This window comes from Emydura macquarii, unplaced genomic scaffold, assembly GCF_026122565.2.
Source record: "Emydura macquarii macquarii isolate MOO-44397 ecotype Brisbane River unplaced genomic scaffold, CSIRO-AGI_Emac_v2 contig_2897, whole genome shotgun sequence".
Classification (NCBI taxonomy): Eukaryota; Metazoa; Chordata; order Testudines; family Chelidae; genus Emydura; species Emydura macquarii.
Window position 1 is genome coordinate 12,687,933 of NW_027133034.1, and position 15,330 is coordinate 12,703,262.

General features: G+C 39.7%; 1 long non-coding RNA gene across 1 annotated transcript; it reads left to right on the forward strand.

Annotated features, from left to right (window-relative positions):
• Nucleotides 1-7,451: 7,451 nt before the first annotated feature.
• On the forward strand, nt 7,452-14,842 carry LOC137166711 (uncharacterized). The gene is made up of 3 exons (XR_010923774.1): nt 7,452-7,713; nt 9,326-9,370; nt 14,769-14,842. It is a non-coding gene; the product is annotated as an uncharacterized lncRNA (long non-coding RNA).
• Nucleotides 14,843-15,330: the final 488 nt, after the last annotated feature.

Sequence of the window (15,330 nt, forward strand, 5' to 3'; positions counted from 1 at the left end):
AAAGAATAACTAATGAGATAAGGGAAAGTTTCTAAAAAGAAGGCCTCCTTTTAGACTAATAGGAGTGACTGCAGATGTTTTAAATAAGACAAAAAATCTTTCTTAAAATAGGCCAACATGGCTTTTCCCAACCCACATACCAGCATTAAAGCTTATGTGAATCCAGGTGCAATGGAAAAGCTGCTGATGAGCAAGGAGTGGAGGAGACAGGGAGGAATGGCCTGGGGAAGAAAGGAGATTGTACATTTTATCTGGATTAAGATTGGAAATAAGGAAGAACTGTCTCAAATTGGTTTTAGCTGTAATTGGCAATGACATCACTTGTTTGTTCAAGGGTATAAAAAAGTAAACTCTGGAAAGGTTCATTGCTAATAGCTGCTTGATTACATTGGAGCCAACCAGTATGGGTCTAAGCACTGCTGGGTTTATTCCATTTGTAAATATCTTGGTCAAATGCTTATAAATGTTTTGTTACTGTTTGGATGTAGTAAATTGGTTGTTGTTTAGGCTTTTTAGGCATGTTCAGAGTAACTGTATAAAATACCAGTTGGCCTTTGGATTTAATATAGGAATGTATGGTTGAATTAGGGTTGTGGTAATACCCTGCATAAATAATAATAATTCCAAACCCTCCCAGCCCTCACTATCCTCCTTAGGAAAGGGGGAGCTATAAACCCAATGAGGAAGAACATCCAGGATAGTTAACTGGCAATCTTATGTTCCTTTTAAGAAACGGTGTGGATCCATCCTCTCTTGGGATTAGATAGTCCCTAGCGCTTGAATGAGCACTCAGGCAGGGAGGAACTCAGTGGGTTCACACACTCTCACTCTCACACACACACCCCTCTCCCTTTTATGCCCAGTGTAAAGGCCAAACACAGTTGCAGTTTTTGCACTTGCAGAGCAGAGGGATATGCACTCTGAGTGCTCCCCGGGAAACGTATCACCCCAGAGGAGATGAGGAGGACGTAGGGCCATGGCCCTGCTTCCCCTCTGCACTGGTCTGTGGAGTGGGTGCAGCACACTACAGGGAAGAGGAGGGTGGGAAGCAGGCTACATCATCCAAATGGACCGAGCACTGCACTCTGTAAAACAAAAGTCTGCAAAGTCTAGAAGTTAATTCTAGAAAACAACTTTATTTCTTCTTGCAAATAGCTCATTGACAATAGTTTAGAGATGAGCCCAAATCGAACCCCTGGATTTGGATACCCTCATGTTTAGAGTATTCAAAATCTGAGTCTGCCTCTAATTTTTGGGTGTCAGTCCATCACTTGGACAATTATAGCTTTACCGAGGTGCACTGCCTTTCTTCAAGATAGAGAAGAATTTGAACTGATACAGAATAAGTTGTGCTGAATACTCCATTGTTGTCTACCTGCATGGTCTTGTGCAATTGGGGGATCCTAACTCCCTGCATCCTTAGAGTTTTAACATATTTGCTGTTCCAGAGTCTTCTCTTGATCTTTCAGTGCAGTGGCATTTACTTTTCCAGGAAGCCTCCCTAAGTTATTCTTCAGTGCAACAAAGATAAAATACACTTGATGGTTGCTTATTCAAGCAAATATTCACTCAGAAGTGACATTTAGACATGGATATTTAACAAGGGTTTCAATTTACATTAGGACTCATTGAAATGATGGTCCATGGGATGTGTCCTCGGGAGTACAGGGCATAGTGATAGAAGGCACCATCTCTAACAAAGAACAGACTAGATAGGATTAGCTTTAATTTGCTACCATCTAAGACTATTACTACCGAAACACAAGCTCTTTCAAGCAGCCAACGGCTCTGCCAGATAAACAATCACAGACTACAGTAAAATTTTATCATCATTGTTGCAAAATGATAAATTGGAAGCTGTGGCGAATTCTGAGAAGTGGAGTACTCAGACCTCTTAGTTTTATGATGAAGTATTAGATAAGATATGTTTCAGGAAGATCCAAGTAAAAAATGAGATTCATTAGTGGATGAGTGGTAGGACTGTAGGGCACTTGTGCACACTTTCTAGTCATTCAACCAGCCCTTTGCCACCTCAGCCCAGTCCTCTCTCACCACCATCCTGCTGCCTAAACATTTACTGTAAAACTTTGTTAGTTTATCCCTTTACTGCCTTGAAATCCAGTTGCAAAGACATTCACAACACATTTGTAAGTTCACTAAAAAATTGTGGCCACCAGGAGAATTGTAGATTCCACAGTTTTCATGCAGCACTACGCATATATTGTCTTTATGACCCGTTTGGCTAATCCATTCTTTATGAGGGTATTGGGACAGTTAACAGCCTTTCCCCTTCCTCAAAAGCAAAACTGGCGATCAGAATCCTTCTCCAAAACCACTAATGCTGATTAAAAAAATGGATCAACTTAGATACAAGATGTGGTCTATTGGGAAAAATTATTTTGGCTGCCCAGATCTAAAAAAAAAAAAAAAGAAAGAAAGAAATATGTAAATTTATGGGAGCCTTTTACCCCTGAGACACCATACCCGTGTCACTGTTCCCTGCATACCCTCCTGTTCTGTGTTAGAATTTCACTGGCCATTAGAATTCTGAAGAATGCTGCATATAATAGAGAAAATAGTGCTGTTGGCAGCAATGGCAAGGAGTTGTTTAATATTCACAGTGCATGCTTTCAAAAAAGATAGAGCATGTTTTTCAAACTTCACTGTATATCTGTGCATCGCTGCATGTTTATTTTAGGCCATCAGTTACACTGGTATCAATTTGGAGGAATCCCACTATTTTTAAAAGGGGTTACTCTGGATTTATACCAGTGTAGCTGAAGGCAGATTAGGTCCGCTCTTTGTTTCTGGCTGCTGTACTCTGGTGATGGTCTATGCTTAGTGTTATTACAGGCCTACGGGGGTGCTTGTACAACAATCTCAATTCAATTTGCTGATTTTAAATAAACACACTTCATTGAGACGCTTGTTAGGAAGTCGTGGAAAAAGGAATGGGCCGGAGCTCCAACCTCTCTGATTTCCAGACAGGGTCCTTTCAATATTTTTCAGAGTCAGAGAGGCCTGATACGAATGTAATCACACCTCCTCTACTTATTTTTCTCTCTCTCACACAGATGGTTTTACCACTTATATTGTTAGACTCTTAGATAACAGTGTTGAGATGCTAGTATAATCTATGTTCACACAGTGCTTTCAACCCATACTAGTCCAGAAAATGAGTGACTGTCTCTTGCTATGTTTCCTAGCACAATGGCACTCCCAATCTTAGTCTGGGCTCCTATGCACTGGTTATAAATAATAACCAGAACCTGGAATCAAACACAGAGCTCTTATATGGTAGCAGGGGACACTGGCTCCAGCACACTTAAACTCATTTAATTGCATTAATGAACAGTAATATTTTAGCTTAAACAATATAGCTACAGTAAAATCCAAACCTTGTGTGTCAGATAGCTTAATACCCAGAAAAAGTAATAAGCAAAACTGGTTTATGTGAAACTTTTTCTGAGTGCTTACTTTGTTCTGACTTGTTTAGTTTTACATTCTATTTATATAATTGCCCTTTGCAGCGATATAAGTTTCAAGGTTAACTTGAAGCTGAGTTGTATATTGAGGAAATTGAGATGTGCACAAATGTCACTGAAACGTGATTTTTTTTACCCTTTGTGTATTTGTTACCAAAAAAAGTGATGATTATTTAGCTGTTCAAGAGCCGAGAAGCTTTATATTTTGTGGCCTCTATAATTTAAGGACACAAAATAATTCTGGAATTGGCTGTACATGAGAAGAAAACTTGAATGCCAATTGTTGTCAATTAGAGAGACAAGGTGGGTGAAGTAATGTCTTTTATTGGACAAGCTTTTGAGCTTGTCTCTGTCACCAACAGAAGTTGGTCCAATAAAAGACATTAGCTCACCCATCTTGTCTCTCTAATATCCTGGGACCAAAATAGCTACAACAACACTGCATACAATTGTTGTCAATGACTAATCTAACATATGGACGTAATCTACAATGGTCATAAGAAAAAGCTCTGTGAACACTGCAAAGAGGTTAGTATTTTTAGACATAGGTTTTTTGGAACCAGAGAAATATCACATGTATACTGTAGTTAGAAAAGTGAATTATTTATCCAATCTATTTTTCTAGCTCCTGTCACTACAGTATATCCAACGCTTGACTCTGTATCACTGACATTATGGGGTACCATATTTGTTCTTTCATGATATCCCTGTTCGTTAAATTTCAGTAATTTTTTCTGCCTGCAAATTCTAAATGGGATCTGAAACTCAAGCTGTGTTATCTCTGTTTTATTTATCATTATTTGTAAATATTCTGGAATTAGAACTGAGATGATGATTTTGATGATCATATATGAGTGTGATGGGGTGTTCACCCCACACCATCCCTGAATGGGTTCAGGTGGCTAAGAAGGGGCTATTTAATCTGGTAGGCTGCACCTGGGGGGACACTTTGGTTTGCCTGACAAACAGTAATTGAAGATGTAGCCCACCTGGGCAGGAGTAGGCAGGGGTTTGTATAAAGCCAGGAAGTGTGAGCAGAAGGGGCTGCAGTTTGGTGGTCTGCAGTCACTCTTTGGGCCTTTGGAGGTGAGAAGAAGGAAACCTGGTGGGGGAGGAGCAGAAGCTCTGGGATCCTGACCTTGAAGGAAGGGGTTTACCGAGAGGGGTGGTTGACTTCCCAGCTCTCTGAATTGCACAGAAAGATGCTAAATAATGTTGATAAGAGGACTGACTCTTTGGAATGCCCATAACACCCTCTGGGTTGGGTGAGCTCTGAGTCATTTCAGGGCATTTCCATTCATCCCTACAGATTCTTGGAGGTTGGCTCTATCAATTTGAGTAGGATGAATACCTGTCTTGTCTATTGATCAGCTCAACAGAAGAAGATTGGGTATTGTAAATTCAAGGGCAATAGACTGAAATTACTCTGAAAAAGAACAATGCAAAAGAATAAGAAATAGAAGCGTGGCATCTCTAATTTCTCTGATGTTATGGTTACCACTGGTTTTATTGCCATTTCTCAAGGCAATAGGCCATTTCTCAAGGTAAGATCTTATTTGGAATACTGTGCATGATTCTGGTCACCCTATTCAAGAAAGGTGAATTCAAATTAGAACAGGTGCAAAGAAGAGCTGCTAGGCTGATCAGGGGACTGGTGGGCCTATCTTATGAGAGAAGACTGAAAGAGCTTGGCTTGTTTAGACTAACAAAAGGAAGGCTGAGAGGGGATATGACTGCTGTTTGTAAATACAAGGGAGGGTAAAGAGCTATTTAAGATAAAGCCCAATGTTGGCCCAAGAACAAATGGGCATAAACTAGCCATGGATAAATTCAGGCTGGAAATTAGAAGAAGGTTTCTAACCGTCAGGGGAGTGAGATTCTGGAACCAGCCTACCAATAGGAGTTGTGGGGGCAAACAACTTAATTAGTTTTGAGAGCGAGTTGGATAAATTTATGAATGGGATTGTATGGCGGGGTTGCTTGTGATGGTAGGGGGCAGGCTCAACAGCCCTCAAGCTCGCTTCTGGTTTATATCTTATGTTCCTAAAAACTCATGCCTCAGGGTTTCAGCTGGCCAGTTGAAGGGGTCACAAAGGGATTCCCTTCCCGGCCTCTTTGGGTTTTTTCCCTTCCCGATTCTGTTCGGGTTTCTTATCATCTCCTTCTTGTGAAGCATGAGGGATGGGCATGGCTAGAGATGGGATGTTGGACAGGGAGAACCAGGGCTTTGAGGTGGCACTGAGCATTCTTTCTCTCAGGTATTTGGCTGGCTGGTTCTTGTTCATTCGCTCAGAGTCTAACTGATTGCCATTATGTGGGATCGGGAAGGAATTTCCCTTAGGTCAGATTTTCCTTTGCAGTATGTAGGTGCTGGGCACTTGCCAGGATTATCTGGGTATATCTCACTTAATCATTTACCTGCCAGTGCGGAGACTCAGGCACTGGTGCACCTTGGTCCCTCCTATTCTCTGCCTCTGGCACATCATAGTGTAGTGTCATATGGGCTATAATACTTTGGTTTAATTTTGGATGTTAGGTTTAATGTGTGGGTGCTGAGTGGCTCTAAAGGCCTGTGATATACAGCAGATCAGACTAGATGGTCCCTTCTGGCCTTAAACTCTGACTCTGATTGTATGATTCTTCCCTCAAGCACTCATGGATCTCAAGAAAAATAGCTCCATAGCTGTTAGTACTAAAATTCTCAATTTTTAAAAAAACGAGAGTCCTGTTTTGCTAAAAACAGACTAACACAGCTACCCCTCTGGAACTCATCAATTTTTCAAGTAATTTTAGTGCTGGGGAAAGCTGCTGGACTGACGGGGTGGTAAAATGAAGCCCTTGGTCTGTATCCAGACAACTGATATAACATAAACAGCAGCATTTCAACCATAATCTGAAGGGACCACCTCTGTACAGTCTCCATTCAGTGTTTGACAGTTAGTGACACTTGTTGTGGATTTAAGATGTGAAACCCAGTCAACTAGGAACTGGACCCGTTTCACACAGGTCCCTGAACAACCATGATTATATTTACTTATGATTTAAACTACAGTAGAATCTCAGAGTTATGAACACCAGCATTACAAACTGACCAGTCAACCACACACCTGATTTGGAACCGGAAGTACGCAATCAGGCAGCATCAGACACCAAAAAAACCCAACCAAACGAAAAGGAAGTACAGTACTGTGTTAAACATAAACTAATACAAAAATAAAGGGAAAGCAGCATTTTTTTTCTACAAAGGAAAGTTTCAAAGCTGTATTAAGTCATTGTTCAGCTGTAAAATTTTGAAAGAACAACCACAAACATTTCAGAGTTACGAACAACCTCCATTCACAAAGTGTTCGTAACTCTGAGGCTCTACTGTATGCTGCATAGGTTTTGCATCTTAATCCCCTGAGCTATCTGGCTCTAGACCCAAATGAGCTAAGTCCTCCAATTCTCAACTATTTGCGCAATCCACATAAGGTTGCGTATGTGCCACCGAAGCTTATTTCTATTTCATATTTTATAGCCTTAACAAAATTAACAGTTAAACGGTCATTTATTTTCCTATCAGCTATTACAGATTTGTTCCTAAATAAACGGATTCCTGCAGGTCTTTGCAGTATGCTATCTAGAGAAGGATTCCACTAGATGGTGCTGTTTATTAAGATTAGGTTTCCATCTGATTTAATTAGAAGGATAAATATATAGATGCACTTTAAAGTTTGTAGAGAGAATGGAATATAAAAATGGCCAAAGCTGTTCATTCAGTAAAACTTGATTATTTAGTTTGTTACAATGTTTTAATATTGCCAAATGTATATACAATTAATTATTTTGTAAACTTAATGATCCTTTTTTTTTTCTTCATCACTATAATTATACTTTGTCCATACAAGTATCATGTCATTGACACAGATGATCCTGCATCACAAAATACAAGTGATTGTCTTTATTTGTAATCCAGGTGATCATTACTTTCAGTGGAGGGAAGGAATAAAGGTTCCAAATGAATCTTGCCTGTTGGATCATATTCTCCTCCAGTTCGTTCCACCTCAGTTCAAGGTAGAACTTGAGCATTGCCTCAGATGTACATGCAAGTTGTAAACCACTTCACATCTGGCCAGTTCCCTAGGGCTTGGGGAAGTCTCTGAGGTCTTGGGCAGGGCAGGAGGACTTTATCAGGAGGGATGGAACAGGCTTTTCCCAACACTGCCGATCCTGACCCACTTTCTCACAGGTAGGAACTGTCTATTCTCTATAACCCATAATGACTCCATACTCCAGAGGCTGCTTGCCAAAGAAGCAAGGTGGGAAAATGAAAGAAAGGGGGTATACAGGAAGGGAGGGAGGGCTGGGAGATGGAGGAGGCAGAGAAGAAACTCAGCTTCTGTTCCTTCCTTTCGAATTCCAAGGACATTTATTGTTAAGGATGTCAGGGATAAAGTGTCCCCTGTGCATTTGTCATGTTTAATATTTTAATATAGATGTAAAATATTGTGGATGCTGTGTACTCATCTGAAGTGTATTCTTCAGCACTGTTAGAAATGGCCTTGCTCCTGTTTTTCTGTGGGTCAGCTGTCTCCCTTCTTTCTTCCTAGACCACATCCTGGATTTTAATTTATACCTCTAGAGCAGTGGTTCCAACCTGTGGCCCAGGGGCCAAAAGTGGCCCGCGGGGGCTTTCAAAGTGGCCCACAGCTCCCCTCCTGCTGGCTGCAGTAACGAGCTGCTGCCTAAGGACCCAGGTGGTGTGTGTTTCCACAGGGCTAAAAGACCGGTGCAGGCATCTTGCAGCAGCCAAGGGGATGGGAGATCAGTGCTCCCCTCCCCCTGGCTGTGGTAGGGGGCATGGGAAAGTGCTCTGCCTAGGTGACCCATAGATGCTGGGGTCCCTGCTGGAGCCAGAGGGAGGGAAGCACTGATCTCCCTCTGGCTGCAGAAGGGAGCCCCTGCCTAGGGACCCAGGTGGAGAACACAGGGCTAGAGAACAAGTGTGGTTTCCCTGCTGCAGCCAGAGAACTCCTGCCATCTGGTTGCAGTGCGGGGGGGAGGCCTGCTGGCGGAGACTGGTGGCCCTTCCGGGTTGTAAAAATGATATCTGTGGCCCGTTAGCCAAAAAGGTTGGGAACCATTGCTCCAGAGGCATTTTAGCATAGGTCATAAATTATTGCTAAATTCTTATATTACATGAATTGTGTGTGTACATACATGCGCACAGGTATGAAGCATCTTATACAGTTAAGAACCTTTTGGCCTGATTCTTATTGACATGAAGACCATTTTGCACCACTCTTGCAACATAAAGTGGCCTTAGAAAAGATGTCAATATAACCTACAATTGCTAAAGCAGTGTGAAAAACCCTTAGTGTAAATGAGAATTGCCTGTGCCACCTAATGTGGGTTTTGTACCTCCTCAAAGTGTGTGTGTGTTTTAATGTTAAGAGGCCCATGCAAGCTTGCACCACTGAAAGCCAGCAACCACAGAGACTGAAATACCTGCCTTGCACATTGAAAATTGAAAACAGGCAGCATGCCAAAACATCAATCAGAAACCGAAACACTTATTTGCTGTAGACCGCAGCAAAAGCAACATATGTTGCACAGCATATGAATAAATCAAAACCCATCCATGGCTAATGAAAGGCTTTTCAATATGCTTAACACCAGATTACTTTTGATTAAAAAGCTTACTGGGGAGACAAACGTAAACTATTGCTAGGTGTGCTCACTTCAGACAGTTATGTGCTGAATCTAATTTGAAATAGATAACAACTAACACATTTCATTTCCTGCATACTTAGTGTTGTAATGTCTTTTGTTTGTTTTGTTTTTTAACCCCCCCCCCCCAGGAATTTCAGGTGTCTTTCAAAATGTTGGAGTCAGCAGCACAGCTAGTATCTTTAGCAGAATGATCATGCAAATGAAGTTCAAATGATTTTAATATACTCACCATCTCAGGTAGATAATTTGATCTATAGTGTACTTATGGTGATGGAACAAGTTGGGTATATCAGTGGAGTATTTCAAGCAGTTACTATTCATAACAAATAATGTTTTAAGGCAGGCTTATCTTTAGCAAGAAAAACTTCAGCAAGGAAAACGTGATAAACAGTAAAATTATGAAAGCAACAAAAAAAAGTACTAGAGTCGCTGTATTGTTTACCTTGTTGAATTAGTAGACAATTAGTAAACAACTAATTGTTTAGGTTATACTATTACTATAGATCTTCATAAGGCTCCCTGGGTCAAATTATGCTCTCTATTCAATGTATGTAAACCTAATGAAGTCTCTTATGGGTGTAAAGGAGATCAGAATTTTGTCTCCCAACTGGAATATCGTGCACAGTGCCAAAAAAGCTATTTATTGCTTTGAAAAGGGTGCAGCATAGGATATCCAGAATCTAATAATATTAGGGCATGTGTCTCAGCAGTCTGTGATTAAAAATGTAAATTGGGCCTTATTAGAAATGAGGAAACTTTGAAAAGGATACAAAAGGACATTTCGAAAGTATGAAAAGTCTTGATCAAGTTGGTAGAAATACATCTTCTACATGGGTAAAAATTTCAGAAGTTAGAGGCTCCAATAAAAAAAGAAAACTAGGAAACTATGGGTAAATGCAGAACGTAAGCAGAACAATTTCATACAAAGAAATTGTATTGCTTTAGAAACATAGTGATGGGCAAGTCTTCTTACCTCTTACATTTTCTTCCCTGGTCTCTTCTCCTTAAAACATTGGCATAAAGCACTGAGTGCACTTTGTTTCCCCAACACCAATCCTATTAAGCTTATTGACCTATATAACAATTAAATGGATAGAATTTTTGACTTAGGAAATATGTTTCCTTGGGATAGGGTGTGGTCCTTTGTGAATCTCAGAAGGCCCAGACAGAGAATTTGGAATGAAAGTAAGGTGGGAGTGTGTGTGTATATGTTGACAGCACTTAATATTTTCATAATGTACTGAAGTTACTGTTTGCATACATAAATATATTTCCATAGTCTACCTATGTCCCCATTCTTCTATATGGGCCAGGCTCTCTGGCTGGACTACATCTCCCATGAGGCACTGCAGTCTCTCCTCTGGTTGATTCATTGTCGTGCATCGTAAGAAATGTAGTCCAGTCAGGGACGCTAGTTTATAGAAGAAAATAGGGGCACAAGGCAGCTGAACTACAACTCCATACCGTGGCAGTTCCAGTGGACTCTGTTTAATGTCAAATGGAGCCAAAACAAAGTGCTTGGACGTATCCAAATAGAAATTTTCTGAACTTTCTATTCTGTGGAGGGAAAAAATTGATATTTTGACTTTTTGGCCCAATTTGGTCCAGATACAAGTTCAAAATACTGGAATTACCTGCAGGATGGAAATTCCAATTTTTTACACAAACTCTTATTACCATGGTATCTGAACAGCTTTTCCTGTTTCTGGACTGACTGTATATAATATAGGACATGTCTAATTCCTCCCTGGTTATGTAATTTAAAATGTCAGGGCTAAAATACATGTATCTTCAGTTTCTACATAGTGACTGGATCTTATTGATTTGAAGTCTGAAAAAGGACTAACCAGTTAACTTATACCAGTACCAATGGAGAAAAATATCCTGTCACTCTGCTGATCCAGCGGTTCAAAACAGGAGAAATACACTTCCATGCCCTGATATAGGAATCCTCCTGACAGGATGTAACAGTTGTGCTGGAGTCTGATTGGCCATAAACAGCCAGCCAGCTTGACTACTTAACCAAACCCATCTGTAAAGGAGGGATGACAGGCTGTTCTTTTTCTGTTCAGTGATTTGTTTAATCAGTGATGGATAAGTGCATTTTGTCAACAATTTACCTAATTACTGTGAAAAAATTTACTGTTTTTGTTTTTTTGAAGTACAGCAGAGGGGAGATAAGCCAGGCACACTGCATACTGTCTATTGCTTGTCCTCCAGTCCAAGTACCAGCTGTGGTACTGTCTTCCTCTCGTCATCTCCAGTTTGAATTAAAAAATCCCTGCACTTCATACCAAAATCAATGACTTGAAATCTCTGGTTGAGCTAGACCCATCATGCTGCTCAATTACCTATTCCAGAATGATGCCATTATTTTAACTGCATTAAGGTTATTTACCCTTGTCGTGTTTTTAATTGTGTATAGTTCTTCTTAAAGATATTGCCAATTTATACTCAAACTTTAGTTTGTTTGGGTTTTTTTTGTTTTTGTTTTTACTACAAACCTAATATACATGTTTTTTATTTTCTTTAAAAATGTTTAAAATGAAGATATATAAACTTTAAACTCTCTCTTGCAGTGTTTGCAACCCCGACAAAAACATCCATGTCAGGGCATGGAAAAGGATGCTAGCTGACTAGAAAAGTTCTAAACATAACTAGTGAGTCTCTCTGCAGTGTCAGTACAAGTGAAAGGCGCATAGTAAACAGCATAAATAGCAAAGAGTAAATAAGAATGTAGCAATGTATTGACTTTATGAATATAAACTCATTTAGTTAATATGATCTAAATTACTCAAAAGTAAATACCTTAGAAACTGTACTATTTGTAACCTGGGAAGTGACTGCCCACTGCTAAAGGCCCCTCCCCCATCCTAAGGGGAGGAGTCACTGAGCCTAGGATACAACTGATTATAGAGGACAACTAATGAAAAAAACCAGGAAGGGGTGTGGGGGTCACAGGTTTAAACGAAGGGAACCAGGGCTCTTATATAGGCTAGCTAGTATGAATAAGTCATAGCTAGAACTGCCAGTGCTGCTATTAATTTCTAGCTGTATGACAATCTCTTTTTGTATATCTTTTATTATTCATTTTAACATTTTAAAATGTTGACTTCTGAAAGTTCGTGAGTGAACTTCCTCAAAGGGATTTAAATAAGCTACCTATTTCTGAAGATCACTTTGATAGTTGTATTCCCCTACACCATGATATGGATAAAAATTAAAATAAACAAAATAGTTCAGATTCTACTTTCCATCTGAGAAACTCTGCCATCTAAATGACATGTAAATTAAGTCAGCTATATCTTTCAGTGCAGTCAGAAGGAAAAAATAACAACTTCAGATTTACTCTCACAGGTAGGATTCTGATCTGCATCAGACTACTGCAGGGAGAAAAAGTCTACTATACAAACTAACCTCATATCGAATGCCTGTTAGAGCAGTCATCTCCATCAATATAGAAGTAAATGAATATCAATGATGATAAATACTTTGACCCTTCAGTTACCAATTACCCATCCAAAATGCTTACTAAGCATTTCTGTTAAATGGGAAGTGTGGCATTTGACTTTGAGGGCTCGGGGGAGAAACCTGTTGACTTTACTGGTTTTCTGTTCAGATTAACTTTTATTTAGTAACCAGTGGAGGAAGTTTAGATGTTGCCATAGGACATGGTAAATCATATCAGCGCTCTCAAGACCCTGAACCTGATACTACACACTGTTGCTCCAAAGAAATGTTACTCTTGGTTCTCCTGATCATCTGGAAATATACTTGTGTTTTCCCTGCCTTTACTTCTGAGTGTATGCCACAAGAGGAGACAGGGAACAATGTTAGTTTCCAAAGAGAAGCATAAGGGAAAAAGTCTTTTACAAACCACAAAGAAGCCTGTAGCATGCTGTCTGGGGAAAGAGGGAAAAGTAGAGAATAAAAAATGTGCAGTGATAGGAGTTGGCAGAAGGAGGAGGTGGCAGTGGTGGCACATGAGAAGAATGAAATGACACTACATGCCCTACTTAAAGTGAAGGAGATGGCAAACTGGGGACAGAACAAAACACTACTAGTAGCAGGGTCGCTTTCTAAATCACTTTATCAGCAATATGAATGAAAAGAGGTTTCAGTCTTGCTTACGTTTGGGAGAAAGGACAGTATATATTTTAGTAGCTCTTTGTCACATTTCAATTGGACTATTCTTTGTGAAAAATAATACTGTGGAATACTAGTTAAGAATTTTAGAACCCAGAGGCTGTAATTCAAGTGATCCTATAGGCTGATGACAGGAGTAAAATCTGAGGATTAAAATTTTAGAAATACTTGATAAGCATCCTACTTTTATTTTTATCCTATGTGAAAAATATTTCGACTTAAGCTAATGCACATGTTATTTCTGCAATGTTATTTTTCTTGGTAAGTACTTCTTTTCTATAGCACATTAGGGAGTTCCACCAAATGCAACTTTATGCTCTATAGCATCTCTTATGTCAACTATATGCCCAAAAAATTGCAAAATTAAATAGTACAATGTCTAATGTACTTACATGATCCCCATTACTAGTAAGGAGAGGCTCTCACAGCAGCTGTGGTGAGGTTGTGGAGAGGAGGCCAGTGCTGGTTAAGCAGAGAGACTTGGGAGGGGAATAGAGAGACAGCTTCTGCAAGGTAGTCTGAGAATTTCAGAGTTTTCAGAACAAATTGAGCCGTTTTGAGCTGGCTTCTGAAATGAATTAGTAGTCAATGGAATTATTTGAACATGGGAACAATGCGGTCACATGTTTTGGTGTGAGGAAAAAATCAGGAAGTAGAAGGCTTCACATTAATGTTATTTGTACCTGCTGCTGCAGTTGTAGGAACTGGGTCTTGGGGAGGCCACAGTAGAGGAAGCTGCAATTGTCAGGGCAAGAGGAGATGAAGGTATGTATGAGGACTTCAGCAGAGGTAGAGATGTTCACAAACATTGTTCTAAAGGTGGTGAAGGGAAGATTAACAGATATGCAGAAGAAGATGAGAGGAGGTAGAGAGAGGATGCCAAGGTTACAGACTGCACCAGATAATATTCTGATTTAAATTCTGTATAATTCGCTTTGATTTCAAAAGTAAATCATGGCAGAATTTGACTCAAAGGAGGTTGGATATGGAGTTATATCTGAGGATATTCTTTCTGGGGGGGTCATTTAGCAGTAAGAGGTTGAGTTGAAATCACACATTCACTGCCTCAAGATAAGCAGAGGGAGGAGTCATTAAAGTTATCAGACATCTGAGTATCATCTTGACAAAAATGACAGCAAAGGATTAACACTTCATAAACTAACTGCATTTCTACAAAACTGAGGCTGTACCTTTTATTTCAAGGATTCTCAAAGAAGGCAGGAGCTTTTTTAATTCAAGGTGTTTTGTTTTCTTTAAAGAAAATTGTTTCATTTCAATTTTAAAAAACATAATTAGAAAGAAAAGTATCAAGCAATCAAGCCTATACTCCAGCAGGTGCAGGGCTTCTGCCATGGGTCACTGCAGAGTAGAAACTATGGTGGTGGTATGGATCTGTTTTGTACTGAAGCTTAACATTTTGGCCAGATCCTACAGCATAGTTCTTCTGGAGCTACACTGACTTATGCCGGGTGATTAGCTGCCTGTTCAAACATTAAAATGACATTTTAAAAACATTTTCACTTGATTTGAAATCTCTAATTAAAACAAACACTAGGAAGTAACCCTTTAAACATCTACGCAAGTGAGCAAGATTTTTTTTCAGTTCTACATTTATTTCCAATAGGTGGTGCTATAGCAATTTCTTTAAGCAGAATGCTATTTGGGGCTTCACTCTTGCAAAAAGAAAGTTGGCTAGGCAAATCCTGAAAAGTTGATTTGTGTGTGATGTGTAAAATACAATGGGTGTCCATTCCTGAATTTTATGCTCAGATCTATCAGCTGGGGAAAGAATGAGAAAAGAAATGAGTCATTTATTTGTAAAATATTGTGCAATTTATCACATTAATGATTTGATTAATATAATTTTACCAGCACCTGAAAATAGCCTTGTTTTCTCACAGGAGTTTTGGGATTCCTGATGTGTGGGATGCAACCTTCTCTTCACAGAGAGCATTGGTGTCGTCTGGGGTTAGGGCAGGTATTTCTC